At 39.6% G+C, this 23,928-nt stretch overlaps 1 long non-coding RNA gene across 1 annotated transcript in view; it reads left to right on the top strand.

The window, feature by feature from the left end:
• LOC108503517 overlaps nucleotides 1-23,928 on the top strand; it is a 60,194-nt gene that overhangs the window by 35,377 nt on the left and 889 nt on the right. The gene's annotated exons all lie outside the window — the stretch shown is intronic.

Below are 23,928 nucleotides of genomic sequence, written 5' to 3'. Positions count from 1 at the left end.
TAACATATTTTACTGGTGTAGGTTCCTAAACTCTGTAACTTCCAGTGGACTAGTAGTGTGTTAGAACATGTAAAACTGGCTTCTGGTCAATTATGACAACTAGAAAGCAAGAATAGCACATCCCAATGTGTCCTATGTTGATGCAGCTGCAGTTTAGAGCTAAATTGCAGTTTAGTTCTACTTCTTTTTGTAATACCTTACACACAGACAGCTAGTACAATGACAAAAGCTTTACATTAAACACTCTTACAGCATTTTCATGTAAAGTCTTTGAGGAATAAGGAAAAAAATACCGATTTTTCATTCAGATTATAGACAGTGTGCCTTACTAATTACCTGTTAATGTGTTTATAAGTTACTGTTTTTAATAAGGATGTAACAATGAGCTTTAGCTAGAAAATGGAGAAAGTACAATTTTTTTGTGTAGTTTCATTTTGTTTTGATTTTTCTTTATAAACAATTGATACTTTTAAAGTCTTTAACTTGTGCAAATACACACACACATATATATGTATGCATTCAACTGTTCTGTGTGTTTAATCCCATGTGTAAAAGACTACTTTCTCTTTTCCTGTCTCCCTATTCTAATGAAAAAGTAATGTACTGAGCAATTGATTTTACGTATTATTGGTTTTTTCCATTTTTTAAATATTATTCTTGTATAAAGATATTTTTAAAAATATATGAATCCTTTTTGGACATGGTGGCCAAGGTAAAAGAGCCATATATCCAAAAGAGATGTGGCTGGCTAAGTTAAACTTTGCATAATTGTCCTAAAACTGGTTGATACATGCAAAAGGAATAGAACCACTGAAACTTGTTATTGATTTATTTTTTAAAAAGTATTAAAATGCTTTATTAACTAAAATTAATTTCTTAAGTGTCCTGCTAATTTCAGTTCTGTAATGGCTTCGTGTAACAGTACTTCTGGGGTGTTGTTTTATGATAACCAAGCTGGGAGCTTTTGGTGTCACCAGGAGTCTGTGTGCAGCTGCCCCAGTACAAGACGTACAGCAAGAACTCAGCTACTCACTGTCACCTCTGAGCTCTACAAAACAGTTTACCAGCAATGTTCTCTGTTTCTGAACTTATCCAAAGTATATCACAGGCATAAAAATCCTTTTGTGTTTTGGTGCTAGCTTGCAGACGTGCCAGTGAGTTGTCATGTCTCTCGGCTATGAGACAGTTTAATTTCTGTTACTCCAGAACAGTTTTAATGGTTATCACTCCCAGGCTACTCTGAGCCCTAGGAAATAAAGGCACATACATTCCCCTTGTTGGTTTAAACCCTTTTCCTCTGTACTCTCTATGAAGAAGCTGCTGAATACCTACCTGCAAGGTGGGGGTCAATTGCATGAGGACACCTGCTAATAAAAATATTTGGGAATACCAGAATGTCCGATGTCATTTCTATGAGAACACAAGAGACAGTTAGCTCCATGTAATGTAAAAGAGACATGGAAATTCATGACTGACTCTTATTGGTCACAGTGGTCATTAGGTGGCATTTGCAACATCAGTCATTGTTGTCCCAGATAAGCACAAGATGAGGTAGGGGAAAATGGTTTCTGGCATTGATTATGGGCTTCTGCAATGAAAAGTGACTAGAATGTGGACACAGCAAGGCTCCCAAGGGTCCACTTCGAGTTGAGCACTTCCTTGAAAAGGGCTATGTGGGTCTGAAATTCTCACATACTCTGCTGGAGGAGAGGGGTGTGTGAGGCTGTTGTGAAACGTTTAGTGTTTTTGCCAGTATGAACTTTTTAACTTATTTTAACTCATAGAGCTTCAGAGCACTGAGTCCTCTGAGGGGTGGATAAGTGATATGGTGCCCTTGAAGATACAATGGTATCACTGACAAGGCATCAATAGACAAAACATTAAACTCACCTGGACTGTCTTGTATGTCACCTAGCCCTGTTTTAGGCACTCAACCTTAGAGAAAATCTGCTTTTGTTGGTTTATGGCTAATCCAGGTGGAGGAGGATGGGGAGCTGCAGAAGAACCATTTCCCTTGTATGGGAAGGATTAGAGGTGCCAATTTTGACATTCTAAATGTTCTTAAAATTCTTGTGCTGTCTGTAAATGAGTAAAATAAAAGGAAAAAGAAAACAAAAACAAACCCAAGGGACAGTGTTGTGTGTGCTGAGCCTGAGCTATGAAACTGTAAGACAAAGACCCATTTTGTCACTTTGCACTTGCAGTTTATTTTCACACTAATTCCTCCAGTGCAGTGCTGAGTAAAAAGGAAGTAAACAGGTTAATGCAAAAATCTCCCTGTGTGTAGGATTGCTCAGTGGTAAGAAAATTACTTGGATCCCTGAGCTGGGGAGTGGGTGGGAAGAGGGAGACCCCCCTCCCAAAGGGGGTGCAGACACATAACTCTTGGTACCAGGTTCTTTGCCAGATAGTGAAATGGTGGAAGAGAAGGGAAAAGAAAATCACAAGTCTATCTCCTCCCAAGTCTGTTTTATCTATTTAATCTAACATACATCTTCTCCCTCAGTGGCAGTGATTTTATATTCAACCTAGATTGTAACTTTTTCCAAAATTAAAGACTGTTTTGAAAACCTTCTTCCACCTGACCCTCTACTGACTTCAGAAAAAGATCTGTAGGTCCTGTGTCTGTCAGTCTCACATAGCTTTCTCCAGCATCTTAGAGAATCTCAAAGCAGAACCAGGCACTCAGGATTATACAAGCGTGTCCCATGGCAAATGCTCATGGTCTTAGGTCAGAGCTGAGCTTTAACTATCTCTAGAGTTGACGTTTAATTCCTTCCTTTCTGAAATAACTCAGTGTGAGGCAAGACACAGCTCAAAGCCTTTACCACCAAATAATCATACCAAATTACAATTATACTGTAAAATAGCTCTTCAAATGCTAAGTTTAATAATTAGTCACAATAATTTGTTTGCTCAAACAAAACAAACAGAAATAGTTTTCACCATCAGCTTCCAACCCATTTAACACTAATCAGGACCTGGTTACTGTTAGCCTACCATTGATAATTAACATGCCGAAGTTCTAATATATTTCAAGTAAAATAAAATGAAGCAAAGTTGAATTCAACATGCATTCAGGAGTAGCAGCTCCTCCTGTTTTCCTTTAAACTTAATTTAGCAGAGTAGTCCTGTTGTACTAGGCTGTCCATACCAGTTTACTTTCTAAATTGTTTAAATAAATATCCTCAATTCATTTATAATCAATCTGCTACCAAATTTCAGCAGACTGATTTAACCAGCATCTCTGTGAAGAACCCAAATCCACTACTCGTGGTGACGGCTGTAAAATCAATGCATGAAACGCTACTTCACATTGGGTAGTGTGTAATAAGCAGTGCTTACTTAATGCAAAATGCATCTGAAACCTGCAATTGTCTGGATGTTTCAGCATAGTCTAATGTTAGGACAACACATTGTTTACCTCACATAATGGACAATCAACTCTCAAATCATAGAATCACAGAATCATAGAATCCAGAGTTTGAAGATATTTGACTTTGGTTCAGACAACTAAAAGCCATCTTTAGATACATCTTGGGTTGATCTGAAATGAAATCGTCAAAGAACCAAAATTAAATGTTCCATTCAAGATGGTTTTGTTTTGTAACAAACATCCTTCAAATAAAAATATAGTGAACACCAACAATATCAATATGAATTGAAAAATTAGAAAGTACTAAAACAAGTAATGCATTCTGATGGTTCTGTTCTATTGTGCTTTTTCAAACCTGAGTTTTTCAAAGATTTTGATATTGCAAATCACAAATCAGCCTTTCTGTGAAAATTTTGGTCTGTGTTGCAATAGTTTTGCAAGGTTCTTGTTGGAGCCTTTTCAAAAAGGAAATTTAAAAGTATTTTGACCTCATGCTTACATACTTACAACTGAAGTGCACTGACACCTGCTTTCTTTGCTGAAGGGGTATGTTGTAACTAACCTGCTATTTCTGTGATTCCCATGGTTCAGCTCATACCTGCTTATTTTTATTATTATATTTATTTTGCAACATGAGAGGGAAAGCTGAGGCACAAGAACATTCAAGCTCAGGTACACAAAAGCACCCAGAAAGAAGAAAGACTAAGCCATTAAAACCTCACCTTGGTGAGACCAAGGTGTCAGAAGTACTGTCCACGTCTGCACTGAGGCTCTGCCACTGTTCAGCAAGGACTATCAGGTTAATGGAGTCAGCCAGAGAGAAAACAAGCTTGTGCTTTGCAGCCTGGTGAAGTAGGGAAAGAAAGCCCTGTGCTCTGGCCCTTGGCCTTGAAGTGCATATCTATTTTTCTTCAAGAGTGTTGTGGGCAGGAATCAGGGTTCAGAGCAGATCTCTCTCCTCTTTTACATTGATCTTGAGTGAATGCACTTCCTTGCTATGGAGTCATGATCCTGCTTGCATGATCTTGGTCTTGCTGACCCTTTGAGCTCCTAGCTGAGCCCCTCAGGGACAGTGAAGGCTAGATGCATTGCTGCAGAACCTAGAGGCTAGACACTGAGGGTTTGAACCTTCTCAAGGACCTCCTACTCCCTAACTCAGGGATGAGACATAGGGCTATGAAACTCTGGGCGGCCCAGAGTTTCTGCATAAGGCAGCAGAAATTCAGAGACAGATTGCATCATTAGTGGAGCTTGTTCTTATTCCCTGGCATCAAACTCCCTGGGTCTCATGGGGCACACAAATCTACTTCCAGACCCCAAGGCTTGGGACTATACTGTGTGATTGATTTCATGCAACTTCTGTGAGAATGGACAGGAAACCTGTGACACATAAAGGGCCTAAAATAAGGTCTCCTACAGTCAAAAGCTAGCCCTTCAGTCCTGCTTTACCCTTGCCTCTGAGGAGAGGAAACACAGGAAAAACTTTTGCACTGCAAGGTAATGGGGAATCTACAGGGATGTTGATCAAAATCTCTGTGGGATATAGCAAAGGTTTAGTAGTCACTGGTAGACTTACTAACAGTTGGAAATAACTCCCCTTCTAGCTGCTTGTAACTGATCCCAGCCTCTATTTCTCTGTTGCTAATAAACTTTCATTAAAAAAAAATTTATAATTTTGATAATTCAGGATAACTACCAATAATGTTCAGACATTAAGTGAAACATAAGGTGGACATAGATATTCACTGTGGGATGCTCCCACTCAGAAACCTAGCAGAATCAGTTTTGTGACCAAAATGTGTATTTTAGAGTAGAGGGAACAACAAACAGCTTCTCTCTTAACAGAGCAGAAGCCATTAACAAAAAAAGCAACATAGAAAGCACTTTTGACTTTTACTTGCTAGTACTTATCCACCACAAGCCAGAGATCAATGTCTCTCCCCTTGTAGCAAATGCTGGCTGTGGAGAAAAACTAAGGAGTAATGTTCTTCCTTTGAACAGTACTTCCATTAGCAGCAATACTGCTTTTTCTAAGTGGCTTTACTGTTGAAGGATATGGCCACTGTGTTTGAGAGTTTTAGATTTTTTAAAGCAACAACAAGAATAACTCCTTTTAAGTCAAAAATCTTCTTGAACTTAAACATTTTAGACAGAAACTTTTAAAAAAAAGTTTGTGGCATCACCAAATGACTGAACTTTGCCTTTTAAACTTTGAGTTGGGGAGGAAAAACACTTTTGTTCCTTACCCTGGGCTTATATTCACTATACAATGAGTAGCAGTTCTTCCCTTACACTTCAAACTGAAGTAGGGAACCTGTTCACTGATATGTGCTCTATTGGTTATTAGTACATGGATGAGTTACTGTTGCCTCATTTTTTTGAAAACCCAATAAAATAGCTACCATCTATGTTCTTGTCAGCCCTGGATTTTGCTTTCTGCTTTTTCACAGAATAGGTAAATTTGGAAGGGGCCTCAGTTGGATCATCTGATCCAACCTCCCTGCTCAAGCAGGTTCATGCTAGAGCACATGGCACAGGATTCCGTCCAGATGATTCTCAAATATCTCCAGTGAAGGAGACTCTGGGCAACCCGTTTAAGTGCACAGTCATCCGCACAGTAAAGAATTTCTTCCTCATATTCAGATGGAACTTTCTGTGCATCAGTTTTTGCCCATTGCCTCTTGTCCTATTGCTTGGCACCACTTTGAAGAAGAGTCTGGGTCCATCCTCTTGCCACCCTCCCTTCAGATACTTATAGACATTGATGAGGTTCCCTCTCAGTCATCTTTTCTCGAGGCTGAACAGGCCCAGCTGCCTTGGCTTATCCTTGTAAGAGAGATGCTCTTGTCCCTTAACCATCTTTGTAGCCCGGTGCCGAACCTGCTCCAGGAGCTTCAAATCTCTCTTTTCCTAAGGAGCCAAGAACTGGACACAGCCTTCCAGATGCAGCCTCACTAGGCTTCAGTGAGATCCAGAGGGGCAGGATCACCTCCTCTATGGTGATCTTTTGGGGCATGACGCTCTCAGGCATCACAGAGCTGAATTGGTAATACCTGTGTTTCACCTTTTGCATCCTCATCAAAGGTTTGCTACAACTGCTGATCCAGGCTTTCCATTAGTCTGCACACTGATACTTCAAACCAAACACAAGGGTTATTGAGCACTCATAGGTCAGTGGTAATATTCTGCATATCCTTGGCAAATGATAAAATTCATCTTGGGAAAAAAAGACAATCATAAGTATTGTATGGAAACATATCCTTCCATCTGTGAAAAGTTTCTGTCTCTGAAAATTTCTGCTAAGACTGTGTTTTGCTACCTGATGCACAATTTGATAAGGTTGCATGTGGCTTCTATACAAAGTGAAATATTTTATCCCCTTTCTTTTCCGATTGTTTTGGTTAAGACTTGACACCCGAGAGAGACTGTTTTTGTCACTGAACTGGGGAATTAAGTCTTCTTATCCTGAATAACTCCTGAAAAATTATTATCAAAGATTATTACAGTCACTCTTGTTCAGCTACATGTTTTTTGAAAGTAGTAGCAGAGAATTAAAAATATGAACACACGGTTAAGATACTCTAAATCTGAAAAATGGCAAGTATTGTATTTTGTGGCAAACATCACATGCTAGTCAGGGGAATTAGTGTGTAAATGTGCCCTTTATGCTGTTCACAGAAATCCTTCCTCTGTATAATAAGGTGCATATTTATGACAAAAACACTGTAGCAGAAATCAGAGTGATTCTAAGCCAAGGTAAAGGTACTTCTTAGATTGTAAATAGCTGCATTACAAGATATACCAGTATAGTTTTACTTTCATTCAGTCCTTCCTTTGAGAACGAATCCTATTCATGTTTTAGTGTTTTGATATAGTCAGCCTCATTTAGAGGTATTCAGTATTTTTTGTATAGGAAACCATCTAATAGGTGCTACTCAGCTCTTTATGAATAGAAACTCAATTTCTTAAGTATAATAGAGCTGTTCATTGGGTCTGTCCTTGTGTTCTATTGTTGAAAATCAAAATATATGTTCATAAATAAAAAGTAACATTATTCAGTCACATTCAAAAGGATAGAAACCTAAACATTTCTTTATGAAGATAAAATGAGGTGACATGTAATAAAAAGGAGGCTTTTTTGTAGCATAGTGTATCTAGATACAACAAACAATGTGGAGTCTATATTATAACAGCTTTAAGAGGTATGCTATGGACTTTGATGACAGTCTTCTCTGGAGTATTCTTCATATGGTGCTGAATATCTGAGCAAGGCTGTCAATATCAGAGCAGCTAAACAATATCTTTTGTTCTAAAGAGAGTGGGCGAGACTCTGGGATGATTTGTAAATTTGTTCAGTACCTCTTTGTGATTTTAAATCAAGGTAATTCTGAATTGGCTGCTTGCAAAGGAGCTGCTCTTGCTCAGCCTGGGGAATTTTTCACTTCAGAGAAAAATTATTTGCTAGGGCAGCAAGGGTTTAGCTGTGTACAGTAAAAATAATCTTTTTCTATAGCTCCCTTGGTTCCAGTGAGGTTGAACCTAATTGCTAAACCAGGTTAGTTTTAAAATCTCTATGGACAGTAAGATTCCAAAGACTATTTCTGAGGAGAAGGTTCAGCGTTTTGGGCTTAGGAACAGAATCACAGTCACAGGAAACTGGGGGAAATTGTAGTCTACTTCTTGTCATCCCCTCTCCCCTGATGTCTGAGTCTGCCTCTGTCTGTGTCTCTTCTTCTCAAAGAAGCCTAAAGTGCCACCATGAGCATTCTCCTAGGGTCCATAGATATTTTAGAGTGTGCTGGACCCCAAGGCTCACTGCACCAATGACCTGCATCCATGGGACCATCCATTGTTCATACAACCCATGTGGTAGGATGGATGTGTCACCAGGGCATAAGAGTGGGGAAACACTTCCTAAGGCAGGATGAGCTGTGAGAAGGCCTGGTCTGCTGGGATACATAGGAACAGAAGCCAATATCATTACCAGGGCCCAAAGTCACCTTTTACCTCTCTGTGTGGGACACATCGGGGTGACACAAGGTAGATGGAATCATCATGGCATCACCATAGAATGGTTTGGGCTGGAAGGGGCCTTAAAGATCATCTGATTCTAACCTCCCCTTACCATTGGCAAAGAAGCATTCCACTAGACCAGATTGCTCAAAGCTGCATCCAACCTGGCCTTGAAAACTTCCAGGGATCCACAACTTCTCTGGGCAACCTGTTTCAGTGTCTCACCGCACTCACAGTAAAGAATTTCTTTCTAATATCTAATCTAAATCAACACTTTTTCAGTTTGAAACCATTTGCCCTTGTCCTATCATTACACACCTTTGTAAAAACATAACAATATGTGGGTTTTTTGAGAAGTACACTTCAAGAATGTTGTTCAAACATGTCATAAACCTGAGGACAGAGCTTCAAGAAGCTTTTCTCATACTGAAATATACTGCAGGAAGTTTAGGCCAGCAGGGTTTAGGCATTTCATTGCCCAGTGGGCCCTGCATCCTGAACTCCTCCTATTCACTGGCTGTGTTGGGTTCCCAGCAAACTGTCAGGGATGTTTGAAGATCCCTCTCTGAAGTTCTCAATGTAAGTGTTCCTAACTCCTGAGACAAGAGTTGTGTTGCTGAAAACTTTTGGAAAAAGGACTTTGGCACTTAAGCATAAGATTTTTCTCACTAAATTAAATGTTAATTGATTAATGATAATTGTTTAAATCGCTATTTTAACTAAAACATAATATGCTTTTAAAGGCATATCTATTCTTTATTTCAAAAGATCAATTTAGGAAGTAAAATGGAAACATTTCATTACTCTTTTCCTTCTAAGCCTCTTTTTAATTATCTATTTTTTTCTCTCTGTTGTCTTGTGACAGAGACCAGGTTTTCTTATTCATTCTGTTCTCACAGTGCAACTTGAGCTTGTTCAGTGTTATGTTACTTCCTTCCTGCATCAAGAAACCTCTATCATGCCCAATTTACACTCTTTGCTTTCACTACACATGGTGTCAGCATTCCAGTCTGCAGTTAATGGTGATTAAATAAGACAGAAATGCCTGAAATCCACTAGCGATCCTGCCCAAAACACAGGAGCTGGCAACTTCTCTGCTACTTGTTCTGTACAAGTTCAACCTGCTTGCACTCTTTCCTCAAAAGCAAAAGTTGAAGTTTTTGTTTAATAATAAAAAACCTCAAACTATTCATAACCAGGAAAATATCTCTTCAGTTTTGTTTAGCAATTTGTAAAACTTCATTGACATATGACCGCACTTTCCCTCTTCTATTGGCATGATAATACCAAGGTATACAATTGAGTTCAATTGCCTCGAGGTACAAGCTTGATTTTGACTCCTTTTGGTCTTTGGAGCTTTCTATCTATCTGTAGGGAGCTATTAATTGTCACATCAAAATTGTAAAGTTCTATTGGGATGAAAAAAAAAGAAAAAAAAGAGAGATGGCTAAGTCAATATGAAAATAAGTAGTCAAAACTTAGGGTTGAGTGAGATCTTTCCCCAAAGCTATATTCTAGCCTATCACAAAATTAGCTAGATTTCAAGTGTATGTGGTCAAACCACTTTCAGCCTGATTTGCTAAAAAGTAAGATTTCAGTAAGCAAACTGCCTAGTCTGTATATGTGGTTCTTTGCATGCTGTTGTCCATTCCAAAAACATCTAAATGGAGAACAGAGACTGCCATGATATTGAACTCCTATCCTGAGAAAGCTCCATGACACTGGACTCCTAAATCTTGAAAAAGCTATCAAATAAGTGCAGGAAACACACCAAGATTAGTACTTTCTCCAAAAGGAAATGCTGTAATTTGAGCTCAACCAGATTACTAGGAAGCAGAAAATCCATGCAAGGCAGCCATAGAAAACCTCCCTGTATGGCTTCTGTTGCTCATGGGATTATCCACTTAAATTCCTGTTCCTCATCTGTTCCTGCTGGTGGGATTGGGTTGGCCATCTCCTGCAGCCTCTATTCCCACTGCAGGTGTTGCTTTCTAACAAACTCTTTCCCTTTCTCTCCCCCCCACCCCCTGGGACCCACACAGAGGAGTTTCTTTGTCTGCAGTTATGAATGCAGCAGCTGATAGGTGAGCAAGTAAAGACTCGATAACCTATGGACTGATGCTCCCAAACATTTCTGTTGGGACTACCTAGTCTATGGTATCATTCTGATCAACTTGTTACATCAATATGAAAGGCCTCCATTTTACTTCTACTCCCCAACCTTACTGAAGTATATCATCCATTAGCCAGTGCAAGTCTAAGGTTCCTCCCCTAAAGAGCATGGCTGCAAACCCAGAAACTGTCCTGTGCTGTCTGGCATATTGTCTGGAACAAGGCTTTGCTGCAGCAAATGTGAATTTCAGCTTGCTTGCTACAAGCTGACCACTCCCAAGGGAGAAAACATGGAGATCAGGCAGATAGCTGATGCTTGCTTTAGCAGGGTCTTTGGATGCCACAGGGGTGTGGAGAAAAGGATGGGTGTTCTCCTGCAGACCATGATGCCGATGGAAGGCTTCAAGGCAGACTCGAAGTAACGGGATTTCCTCCTCTGATCGGAAACAGAGATAAGAGTGAAACTCTAACTAGAGTCTCTTCTCAAAAGAAGATTTAATGGCCTGTAAATGACTGTGTAACTACCTAATGGATTTAGCCTGTGGCAGGAAAAAAGGAAAGGATTAGGAAATCGAGAACTGATCTTAAAGCTACTATAAAGGAAATCTCAGCAAAATAAATAACTGAGTAAAGGTTCATTCTCTCCAAAAACATTCAGAGAAAACAACAGAACTGGAAAGCAATTTATTTGCTTGTTTAGCACATTAACAAAATAACTGGAAAACCCACCTATTTTAGGAATAACTGAATAAAGAGCAGGACTGGGGCTTTTATTTTTCTTACTCTTTAGGTATTTTCCCAAGACAGTACTAAATTACAGATAGCACAGAGTATGAAATGCTTGAACATTTTCAGGCATTTTCAATGTACATAGTTCAGGCAAGTGAAAGGTGTGCTTTGTCACAATATTGATATGTTTTATTAAGAAGTGTTCAGACACTGCCTTTAAGACAAGAGTAAACATGACCATTAACTAAAGGGAAGAGGACAGGACAAGCATCTGGCATCGTCTGACAAAGATACACCTTTCTAGTATGCAAAAAGGTTAGTAGTGTGAACAGAAAAGTTTAGATAGGTGGACAGAAAACAAGACAAATATGACATTTGGGAAGTATTTGTCAAACACCTCTGACATACTCAAAACTCCAGTGGTGTTTGTTAGCAGTAAGTTTGGATCTCTGCACTTTGGGGTAGTTGGTAGCATTGGTGTATTTCTTGTGAGGCACTTCATTACCATCTGTCAGCGGTCTCCATGAACTTTATTTATTTATTTTCATAGATTCTTAAATATGTATACTATCAGGTACCCAGGCTCTAAGAAACAGAGATGTGGGGCACATGATAAAGTATGCTCATGTGGATTTGCACTGGCTCCCCTTTTTTTTCCACTTCGATGACAAGAGTCAGTGACTGAAAAATCAGTCTCACGGGGGACACATCCCTCTTCCTCAATTCAAGTTTTGACCTGTCCTCACTGAAGATGATGTGAATGATGGGCTCCTGTACTCTCTTGTATAGTGTTTGAGCTTCCTGAAACTGAAAGCAGGTAAGAGGGACAAGCAAATACATATGCATGTATCTTAAGAACATGTGAGCAGTTCACTTCTCTTTCCTCTCAGAGACATGCTCAGCCCACAGTGTAGAGGAGCTTCATGTGAGCATGCTTTCAGAGACTGGCCTTCCAGATGCATTCTGAGCAAATAGAGAACAACTTGTACAACTTAAAATAATATTATTAGCTCAAGAGCTCATACCACAAGATCGTAGCTCACATGTTGCAGAAAACCAATGACCAACTCTGCCAGGAGGTGCTGATCTCACACTATCCCCTCCATTTGTCCCTCCCCCTCTCTTCCAGTTATTTCTCAGAGGCTTCAAATAATGATTCTGTTATTGCTGTGGGTTAGCGAGCACAGTTCCCGTTCTCCTCCTGCCATTAGGGTCTTTCATGTCTTATTATCAAGATGTCTAATCTTCCTGCCCTTTGTTGAGCCTTGCAAGCCTTGTTGCAGCTGTTCTGCATGAGTTTAATCTAACTCACTAGATAGATGTGTGGATGAGACTCTCTAAATGCTTGTGTTCTGCTTAGATGTTATCATGAAAACATAGCAGCCTTGACCTTTCACATAACTTAGCCAGCCATGAATAGTGGCAAGCCCTGTCCCCCAGCCACATAAATTTCATGCCTGTTCATCAGCTGTTGTTATGCAGAAAAGTATTTTATCTCCCTTACTTTTGACATCTTAATTTGGTTGCAGGGCTTTCCTAGAATCTAGTCTTTGTATGTTTTCCTCCCCAGCTTTTGACTACTGGCAGGTATTAGACAATAAAGTGCAGCCTGGGCAGTTTCATTTGCAGACCATGAGCTAATTAGCACTTTTAATGGGTTTAATGGATTGCACCAGAGTCTTATAGAAATGATGCTTCTTATCTAGCTAGCAATAATTGGGAACACAAATTAGTAGATCCCATTCTTCCTTGTAATTGCATTAAATCAGCTGATATCTCTGAGCTGGAGCAGTATCAATGTGAATCCATTTATGAACGGTGCTACACCTTCCACTTTATTTTGTGTCTGTGTTCATATATGTCAGAGTACCTACATGTTGGTATTTCTACTAGTGTGCAGTTCCCACTAGATTTTGGTACCATTTACCGTTCATAATGAGATCCTGAGATGGCACAGTTTTATGATGAAGAGCTACCTTCTAGTTCTTAATCCCTTGTTATGCAGTGTTACATGTATTAGATGGTTTACATATTAGATGTTAATTAAAGGGGAGCAGATGGAATCTGTCAGCATCAGAAAGGCTGCGTGTTAAAGTCTGTGAGCCAGCAAAAGCAATCCACCAGTTTGTCAGGAAGGCAGCTTGCTGAATAAAATTGTCATGTGTGAATGGACAATCAGAACTGCAATTTCTTTGCCATTTAACTGCCATGTGTATGATTAATAATAACGCAATTATAAGGTAATTTAAGGAAAACAGATTTTCTGAGAAGCAGCTGCTGCTTATATCAGTTTATACTTGATGGCAAAATAGTTTTGGTGCTGAACATGAACCATTGTGCAAAACCCCACCACTTTTGATTTTATTCACTACTCTTCCCGCATTCCTGCAAACAGATTATTTCTGTGTTTTAAAAAAGCATCAGTGCAATTTTTTTTGTATGGGTGGTGCTTCAAAATTTCTCTATATTTCTTACATGCAAATAAACCTCTCAGTTTTCCAAGTCTATAGAGTAAACTGAAGTGAGGGTTCTGAAACTGCTAGTATACACACAGCTTCTGGTGCGGAGGTGGCAAATGGCTAGGCTTCCAGGCTTAGCCTTTTACTTTCTAAGTCCCATCTTTACTCAGAAACAACCTGAAGGAATGGAAGTAAACCAGTAGAGAATTTAGGCCCTGTGGTGGTGTGTGTCACTAGCCAGTGAGCTGCAATAGCATTTCTTTTCTCTCTTTGAGTCTCTTCTCAGTGGTGCACGTGACAACACAGCTGCAAAAGGGATGCTCACTGACAATTGTGGTGGTACATGTAGTGAAACAAACATTTGCCCCCTTAAAAGTTAGATTATGAATCAACTTTTTCACAGAAAGCCCTAAGTAGTCTTCAGAGTATTCTGTGCAGGGATGAGCTGATAAAAGATCAGAAGCAAGTGGAAATAATGACTGGATAGGGTACGGGAGAGAGGGAAAGAAGAAGCAGAGGCAACTGTAATGGATATTTATCAATTTTATACTCCCAGTTTTGACTTTCAGCATCTCCCAGCTCTCTTTCCATCCCCAGGTGTGGAGCCTTGGTTCACCTAAATCATATTTTTATATCAGTTTAGGACCTCACAGAGACACCTGAAGTGAATCTGCACTGTGAGAGAACAAAAGGGAAAAAAGGGAAAAGGAGGCTGTCAAACAGGGGAGGTGGGATGCTTGTGTAGAGAGCCCTTTGGTGGCTTCCAGCTTTTCACTTCCTTATGCAAAGCAGCAGTCTTTTTGTGCTAAAAGGAAGGACCAGATCTTAATTCCTCTGGAAAATCCTTTAAAAGAAAGACCTTACCTTCTCAGGGATGAGTGAGCAAGGTTGCATGTAAGCAGCTTTCAAGGCCACATGCCATTGTTAACTCCTGTTTTGTATTATGGTGGTGGACAGGCTTCCCAATCCATTACACCGAGCACTGGCAAACAGAATGTGTACCTGGTTCAGAGTCAACTGGGGTTTTAAAATCAATGTGGCATTTAGTGCTATATCAGATACCTGGGATAAATCCAAGTTATACTATCAGAAAATACTTGCATTTATTGACCAAGTATGTAACCTTAGTGCTTTTTATGTTTAAAAAGACCAACGCTCCACAAAATGTGCTGATTACCTATAACCATATTTTTGTAGCTTGTAGTTTCTCAGTCTAGGGGGTCTTGAACTTAGTTATTTCTTGGTAGTCTTAAACAGACTTTCATTAGTTTGCTCAGATTTGACACCAGGTAACTGGTACAAGTTTCCCTTGATCGACTTCTTTAGTTACCTCCCCTTCCTTTAAAAAAAAAGAAGGGGAGGTAACGAAAGAAGTTTTCTACCCTTTGTTATCTAAGAAGATGAGTTTATTACTCTGTGCTTAAAAACAAATTACAAATTCTGATCTGAAGAACTTCTTAGCTTATCCTTCAGGATTCTAGATGCAAGTTTAAACCTGTTGGTTTCGAAAGAAAGTAATTTTAATAATTGTTTTCCTTGTGTTCTTTTTTCCCGAAACAATACACTTTTTCTTTCATTTATAACTACCTACAGAACCATTTGTTTTAAAAGTGGCACAGCAGTCTCTCTCCTAAATCTCTTAATTTTTTCTGTGCCCTGTTTCTATTTATACCATCTGTTTCTATATTAACTTGATGCCTGGCATGGATTTATCTATTGTATGTGGGTTTTAATGCCTTATATTTGGTTTTAATTAAATGGCTAGTGATATTTTAGATATTGCTTTAATTTTTCTGAATGGAAACTGTATATTGCTTTTTATAGATGAAAGCTTTCCTTTTCTCCCCTCCTTATAACTGCTGGAACTTAAAAAAATATATATCAAATGTTCATATCTATCTTTAACTACAAAAGATTTTTCTAAGACAATTATTTCTTTCATATCTGTGGAATTGTATCTACTGCTTATCCATTCCTCAGACAATTCCACTTAAAACTGATTTCCAATTTTGCTAGCAACTGCTAAAAGCTTTTTCAAGATTCAAGTTTCAGGTATGCCCATCTCTGCTGTAGTCTGCTCCCACCACATAAAAGAACATTAGATCACAGTATTCTCACCTTGCCAAATGTGTTTCGTTATTTTGAAGTCAGTGATTAATACTTTGCCCATCAGACAGAAGCCAGATACTAAATTAATCTCCAAGAGATAGTGTGGTAGGAAAACCAAATCTATCTTTCATATAACCGCTGAAAACTTTAAATCATAAAGTGCCCTGCATTTACAGTGTCATCGTAGGAGGCTAGAATGTCATCTTGCAGCACACCCTTCTCCAATTCTAAAAGACAAAATTAATTCCCCTTTTAATTTCAACATTCAAGGTGCAATTGGTGCTACCAGTATCCATCACTTGTCTTCTGTGAGCTTATCCAGTTCACAGAGATTTTATGTCAAGTGCCATTTGAGTTTCAGTTTGATGCATAAGTGAGGCACAGTAAAGCTAGATCCGATCCAGTACTGGGAAGACGAAAAAAAGGAGAAACTTAGCGAGCATAAGAGTGCTGACTGAGGAGGGTCTGTCCATCTAGTGACTCCATGGTCATGGTTCTGAACCACATGGGCTGAAGTTGGAGCAAGTCATTCCATTGACTTAATGTCAGAATATGGCCCCAGAGCTGTTGCTGAGGATGTGACACGGGCTAGAAGTTTCTTGTTGAAATACGTTACCTTAATTTCTTAGCAAGAGTTTCACATTAATTTTCACTTACTGCACAGTTAGATTAGAAAAATGTGTTTTCCTTCTGAGATTAACGTATAATGACATCTATCCAAAGAATGCTTAAGTATTCACACTTCAGAGAAACTGACCTTTAAGCCACACTTAGTGAAAGTAAGCTAAAATCAGTATTGCATTCTTGTTACCAAGGACACTTATAATAATCTTCTTAATTGTCCTTGACAATCTTATCATTAAAGATCTTGCCATTAATTAACTATATAATGTCCCTTGGTTGATAAAATCAGCCTTGCTGCCACAATAGGCATTGTATTCCCAGGCATTCTTTGCAGGGACTGTATCTATAGCAGGGGTCATTCATGCTACTAATGTTGCCCGGATGACACACAAACATTTGGAGCACTTAATTGTCTGAGAAGTGAGCTGAATGAAGGCAGTGGTGTCACTGTAAAATATGTTCCAGCTCAGTGTTTCTTAAGGTAGCTTTTATGCCAAGATTAGTATCAGTGTTTAATTGACAGCCTCTTCACTTAGTTAATTACTTGGGTTATTGTAGCAGAGAGAGAGAAATGGACAAAGGCATTTGTGATATGAATCACTACCAATACAGAAACAAATATATGAGTACTGTGAAGGCCTACAGGAAAAATACTAAGTCTCCTCTTTCTCCTGCTGGAGTATGATCTTCTTTCAGCATTTTCAAAGGAAAACCTGAATCACCACAGTAGCATTCGTGGTTCAAAGGTGGCCAGGTTCAATGCTTTTATAATTTTCAGACAACTGTTAGGAAAGAAGGCTGAAAGTTCAATCTTTGGTCTGTATATCAAAACACAAATTGCACAGAAATTGCATGTAATTCCATATCTGCTCAGGCATCACAAAGATTTTTACTTTTTTCTTTTTTTTTAATATATGGGTTTTATAAAATGGGCAGGCTAAAATTTCAAATGAGGTCTGTAAATCTCTTGCACCTTAATGCATTGACTGTGACTATGCTTAAAATGTGGGTGTGCACAAGATCTTTCAAATGCAAATGTGGGAATACAGCAGTCTTGTTGAGAATGCTTTCCAGAAGGCACAGTTAGTCATCTTGGTGTCTCATTCTGACCTCTCAGGTGTGCATGCAGTACCTACCACCAGCAGGCACCAGTCAAAAGCACACAGCTGCTGAAGGGAAGCAGTTTCCAGCATGGTCCTGTGTAAATTTGCTTGGAACAGTAAATTACAGGAAATTTCTCCTGCTGTCCTGTAGTCCTAAAGTGGGTGAATTAGGGATATTGCCCATAAATGGAGGGAGACAACAAAGCTTTCAAGTTTGGCAGCAGTGATCTTGGGGAACTGTGTGACTCCTTACCAGTGTCCACAGTGGAAATCTTCGTAACTTCCAGTGAAAAACTCCTTGTCCTCCCCTCTAAGCACAGCTATAAGAAGCAAGACTAGAAATACTCCTTACATAGCAGCATGCCCTTTCTGGTTTTTTGTTCTGTGGTGTCATGTAATCCATTTACTGCCCTAATGTTGTGTATCAGCACAAAAACCTATGAGACTTAAGCAGTAAGGGCTATGAATCCTCTTCCCTTTGCCAGTGCTGCTGTACTTACACATAGAACATTCAGGGCATGAGGAAACAGTGTGAACTCTAAAATCGCTTTGGACCATCCTCAAAAGACTGGGGATCCAGGGCAGGCCCACCAAAGTAAAAAAGATTTTTAACAAAGATAGTTAGCAGTAGCCAACGTTAGAAGACCTTGGCATGAACATCACTGCTGTGAGCAACAGCTCAGTCCCATTAAGAGTCTTCTATTTCCAAGTACAGAGTGATCAGCTCACCATATCACATTATAACAGGTACTTCTGGGGTGCACTTTCACTACCAACTTACAGTATGAGCCACTGATGAAGAAAGAATCCAGCCCTCCTTCTCTCTGGTGCAGGTTACATGTCCTCTTGCAAGTTGCCTGTCCCCAGTTGCTGCATGGCCAGGCTGAGCCACCTCTGCTGCCTGCCCTGGCTGGAAGCCAGCAGTGAAGAAGAGCAAAGCAGTCAATGGATGAAGTGCCCTTCAGGGGGAGAGCCAGAATCTAGATTGGCCTCAGCACATCATGAATCCTGTGTTAGTGATGTATGTGATGTGTCTGAATGCAGCCAGAAGTTCACATAATGGTTTAATTAGAAGAATTGTTAATTTTCGTTGAGATCTTCTGACTCAATCTGCCTCTCAGACTGTATTTGTCTACTAACATTTTTCTCATCAAGGCACAGTTTTTAATATGGATATCACACTACTTTTGAAAAGGAGTAGACCTTTATTGCATACTGTCTCCCTTGGAGATCGTTCTGGAAAGTCGTCATTCCCCATTAAGAAAACTAGTAGCAGGTGCTGGGCAAAGGGAGACTAAGCCCCATTACTGCTGCCATGGGGCCTGAGCTGGTTGTGAGCTCTGCAGATATGCCCTGTGAATCTCTGAAATTCTCATGCCCTATAAATCATCAGCATGCAATTTTTCCATACAGAGCATTCGCTTTCTTTTTCCCTTTTTGATGGAATAATTGAGATTCACAGTTTCAAGCAAATTATTTCTTATCTGGCTCTGTTTTTACTTCACTTCTTTCTTTTTTTTCCCTTGCAATTTCCTTTCACCTTTTGCTAGCCATTTTGTAGAACAGATTTCACAAAACACTGCATATTCAAAGGCAAAAAAAAAGAGTTGCAAAAGTCCGGATTCTCCAGCCCTCCCTTCCAGACTACCAGGAGAGGGCTAAAGTTAATGCAAGAGTTTACTCTCTCATGCCCATTTTTCACAAGGGAAATGCTAGTGACTCTTTTGGGGAAAGCCCACAGCTGAACAGATGGGAAGACTTAGGTGCCAGCGAAATTTAGCAGTAGAGTAAAAAGATCACTCCAAAGCTTCTGTATTTGGATCTGAACAAGGTCTGAACAGAGGTCCCGAAGGCCAGTGATGCTTGAACTTTGACTTGTTGTCGACCGAAATATGTCTTCCAGTTCATTCAAGGGCAGGGCTATATTTTATGGCTCTGGATACAGCTCACAGGCTTCCATCACCATCACCCTCAGCCCCTGCCAGATTTATAACTGAGGCCAGCTTCCTGTTATTTCAGGTCACTGTCATTCCATCTGCCTTTAGACACCATGTTTTAATAACTTTAGGGAATAATCACTATCTCAACAGCTAGGCTTTTGCCCCTACTTCTCACTTCGGAAGTCATCCTATTTGTCATAAAAGGGTATCAAATAGATGGGGTTTGGTGGATGGGCTAAAATCAAAGACTGGGTTTGTAAAGATTTACCTTTAAATGACCTGTAGGAGTAAGTACAGCCAATCTAACATCTCGTTCTGCATCAAGTTCATTCAGGTGGTTTGTGATACTGTAGTATACAAAGAAACCACTTTTTGCGCCTTTCCTCATATTGTGTCTTGTAAAAGTTCAATGACTGAAAAATAAACAAAATATTTTGAAATTACATGCACCCAGGAAAGGTATAAACTTTGAAGAAATGAGTTGGAGATAATAATATGCTGGTTTCTGGGACTTGTGTTCAAGCAAACAAGTCACAATAATGGTGGTCCAAATCTTGGCTACTTGTCCCTGTAGAGACAACCACTGGTGGAGCAGAGTGGTCATCTCTGTCCAAAAGCTTGAGTTGGTAGCTAACTGTAGCTGGGCATTGGTTGCCTTGATGCCCACTGACACAGGGAAATCCTGTATGAAAATATCTTATTGCGCTATGAGTCAAAGTACCCTAGACCTTCTGTTTGTTCTCACTGTTGCGGTAAGAAAAGTGAAGCTCTAGAAAGAAAACAACTTGTGACTCACAGAGAAAAGTTGACAGAATGATAAGTATGGCATACTTGGCTGATGCTTTTACCAAAAAATCTTTCCTTTACTTAGTTCTTCTACAAGGAGTAGCTCCCCCTGTGTCTTTTTATTTAATTCTCCATTCTCCATCTTGCAGAACTTCTGCTGTTATTTTCTCTGGCACCTTTCTAGAGCCTTGAAGTAACTGAAAAAAATAATACAGGGGAAAGACTAGACTGGAAAAAATAAACTTTATGGAAAAGTGCATCTGTTAGTTTCTGGAATAGTCTTCACAGGCAGACTTTGAAAATGGTGTATTTCAAACACAACCAGTCACTGGTCAAGAACAGTCCAGAAATGGCTGGAAGACCATCATTTTAAGACATTTTGTTTTCATCTTGTCTAGCCCTGCTTATAGGCCAGTGCCACCTGAGGCACTTGCAACGGCAGTCACCATTTCATTGCTACCACTTGGATATCAGAGTTAGCTTTCCGTAAGACTGGTCAGTTTGAACATGTAATTTTGGCTTGCTGACTGTAATTTTAAACAAAGCAACACATATATGTGCTTAGAAAATTTGTTCCAAAACCATAAAACTTAGACTTTTTAAATGTACAAATTGTTTATTATGATCAAATCTCCGAAAGCACTGGAATTATCTTCTCCGTATTCTGAATTATTTTATCTGCCCTTGCATAAAATACTGAAGATATTAATTTAAATTATCAATCGCTATCAGATAAAACATACACAGCATCCTTATTTTACTTTGAGTCATAATATCATTGAACAGTTTGGTGCATGACAACTCTTTTGGGCAGTGACTGCTGCAAGATGAGACCTGGCTACAATAATAAATTTTTACATAATTTTGGATTAAAAAGTGAAACAATAATTTGTCATTTATGCATTGAAAGTCATAAAGGTATCCACAAGGCACTATATGCTGCCTACATATGAAAAGCAGTATTAGTGTAAGCACCAACATAAAGCAGCACACAAGCCTGAGGCACAGATGGAGGGAGCAGGAAGAGAGAAGGTGGATAAAAGTGCAGTTTTCATTCAGTTTACTTCCAGTAGCTCTTTTTTATTAGTTGAATGGTATGACTACCTCTCTGTGTAAGAGGTTTCCTAATGTCCAGTGCACACACTCGGTCCATAGTCAGTGTACGTGTGCAGTAACAACAACCCATCTTCAGTACAAACAGGTGGTGTGCTTTGAAAGTGGCCTGAGAGCCACAGCGCAGGGATTGGTGTGCTAGTCAAGGGGGAGACTTTGCAAAAGTGCAAAGGACAACAGAGCTTTCAGGCTACTCTGATGCTTTCAAAAGACACACAAACCCAGTGTGGCATGTCTGCCAGGTCTTATGTGGTTGCTTGCTCCTTCGCCTTTGCAATGAGCTAAGCAGTTGCAGGCCAGAAGAAGTTGGGATACCTTCTAACTATGTCAACATGCTGTTGAGCATGGTCTAATAAGCTCTGTTGAGAGGTAGCATCTGTTGCCTCCGTCTCAGTTTAGCGCTAACAGGGATATGTCTGCTGACTTGTATCTGGCTGGCTTGGTACCTGAGACGAATGACTGTCAACATCTGATTGTTTAAACCTTGAAGGAGGATTTTATCCAGCCCGAGTCAACATTGTTAATTCTTTTGTAGGGCATTAGTTTGTCTCTCTCATTCTTAAGAAAATAAAAAAGTAATTTAGAAAGCTCTTTTCATAAGAAAAAGATTTTCATTCAATCTGATGCACTGCAGAACCTGTAGACATCCCCATTTATTGCATGACAATCTCTATAGGAATGGAAAGTGCTCAGGCCTCAAACCCAGCATCTTCAAACAGGACTAATATAAAGTAGCAGAGACCACTCACTATCTTCTGGAGGCTGAACATTTATGAAAGATTACTGTAAGTGAATGTCATCTACTCCAAGGCAAGCTGAAAGCTTGAACGACTGCCAGAGACGAGACAAGCCAAGGGACATGACTTGGCTCTCCCTGCCAGAGTCTTGACAGGGGCCAAGGGAACTTGCTGTACACATATGACAAAGCATATAAATTAAATGTTTTTTGACGGTGGCCACCAGAAAGTACTGTCACCATCCTGTCACTTGGCTATGCTTTAGCCCTGTCTCACAGGCTGCTGCAAGCAGCTCAGGGTGAAGGGCACAAATAGCCAGATTACATCTGAATCCACCCGTGCAAGCTGCAGGTCACGGGTCCCCATTGGTACGGCAAGGAACAAGAACAGAAAAAGCCTTTAGTTCTCAGTCCAGGCTTTTATTTTGTGAACTACTGGCAACTAACCATGGAAGAAAACACCGTGGCTTTTTTCACTTGTTTTGTTTTCAAGGAGCAGTTTCCAGTGCAATTGAGAGTGTGTGAGGGCAAGAAAAATGAGGTATCAGCATTGGCCTTTGTGAATAACTAGTCACCAGCAACACTGTTTAACATTTCATACCACAAATATGTTTGAACCGGATACAAGCCTAAATCCCATGGAACAAGAGGCATGATCTTCCTGGTATTAGTGAGCACACTCTATTAATATATGTCCTAACTTTTGGAATCTGTAGCTTTAATGATATTTATACAAAAAAAAAAATCTAAATGATGCTAGTCTAATTCAAAATAATGGCAGCTGAACATACCATAACTTATCTCTAAGTTACAGCTAAGCATAAGATTGACAGTGCCAAAAATGCAGAGAGATTTTCCAGATATTTCCCACCAATGAGAGAAATGCCTGTAATGCCTGATGGCGGAGTTGGCTTGCACTGCTCCAGCACCCACAGCCCCGCTTAGGCTGGAAGGCATGTGCTAGAGGCAAGTGGGTTTATGATCCACCAGCCAACATATAGACCAGAATACACTTTCACTGCTAAATCACCTGGTACTTCTTTACATTTTCTAGTTCACATTGCTCAATAAAGAGATTAGGTGAAAGTTGAATATGTGAAATAAAGCAATGTTATTTACTTCTTGATATAAAAGATAAATGAGTGGAAAGGGGAAACATTGCACAAATATTTTAATACAAGTGCTAACAGACAATGTTGATAACTGTATAATACAAAAGCAACAAGTACTATAACACAGATGTATGAAGAACAGAGACCTGTTGTACATGCAAAGAATAAAGCTGACAGTAAAAGAAAGTCTTTGCAACTGTAAGCTTGCAGGCTAACTGAAAGAGAAGGATCCATACTCATCTTGACACATGGGAACCTGAGTCATACACGGTTTGAGAGAGGGGCATCCTCCAAGGGAGAGTCAGTCTGTTGCAGGCTGGGCTTACACTCGGGGACACGTCTGTTGGCTGAAAGAACTGAGCACCATTTTTACTGAAGATGCAAGCTATGGTAAGTGGTTCAGATTTGAAAAATGACAGTAAATATTAGTGTTCAGAAAAACTCACTGCATCATTTCATCATCTCTCTTGTCAAAGATTGATGTCTTCTTTACAACCCCTTACCTTTTTCACTGAACCTAGTAGCTTTATAGCTAGCCCTAAACTCTCACAAATGATTTTCAGGAGACTTTGTTTTTTAGGCAAGGAATTTAGAAAATTTTGAAAAAAAATTTTTCATCATCCTAGACCACATTAGCATTTGGTCTGAAGCTGAGGGTTCAATCATTTCACATGAAACACAGTCTAAATCAAGATACATTTCATCCTGAGTGGTTA

Source organism: Lepidothrix coronata, unplaced genomic scaffold (assembly GCF_001604755.1).
Source record: "Lepidothrix coronata isolate B3197 unplaced genomic scaffold, Lepidothrix_coronata-1.0 Scaffold5, whole genome shotgun sequence".
Classification (NCBI taxonomy): Eukaryota; Metazoa; Chordata; class Aves; order Passeriformes; family Pipridae; genus Lepidothrix; species Lepidothrix coronata.
This window is presented reverse-complemented; position numbering and strand designations above follow the sequence as displayed.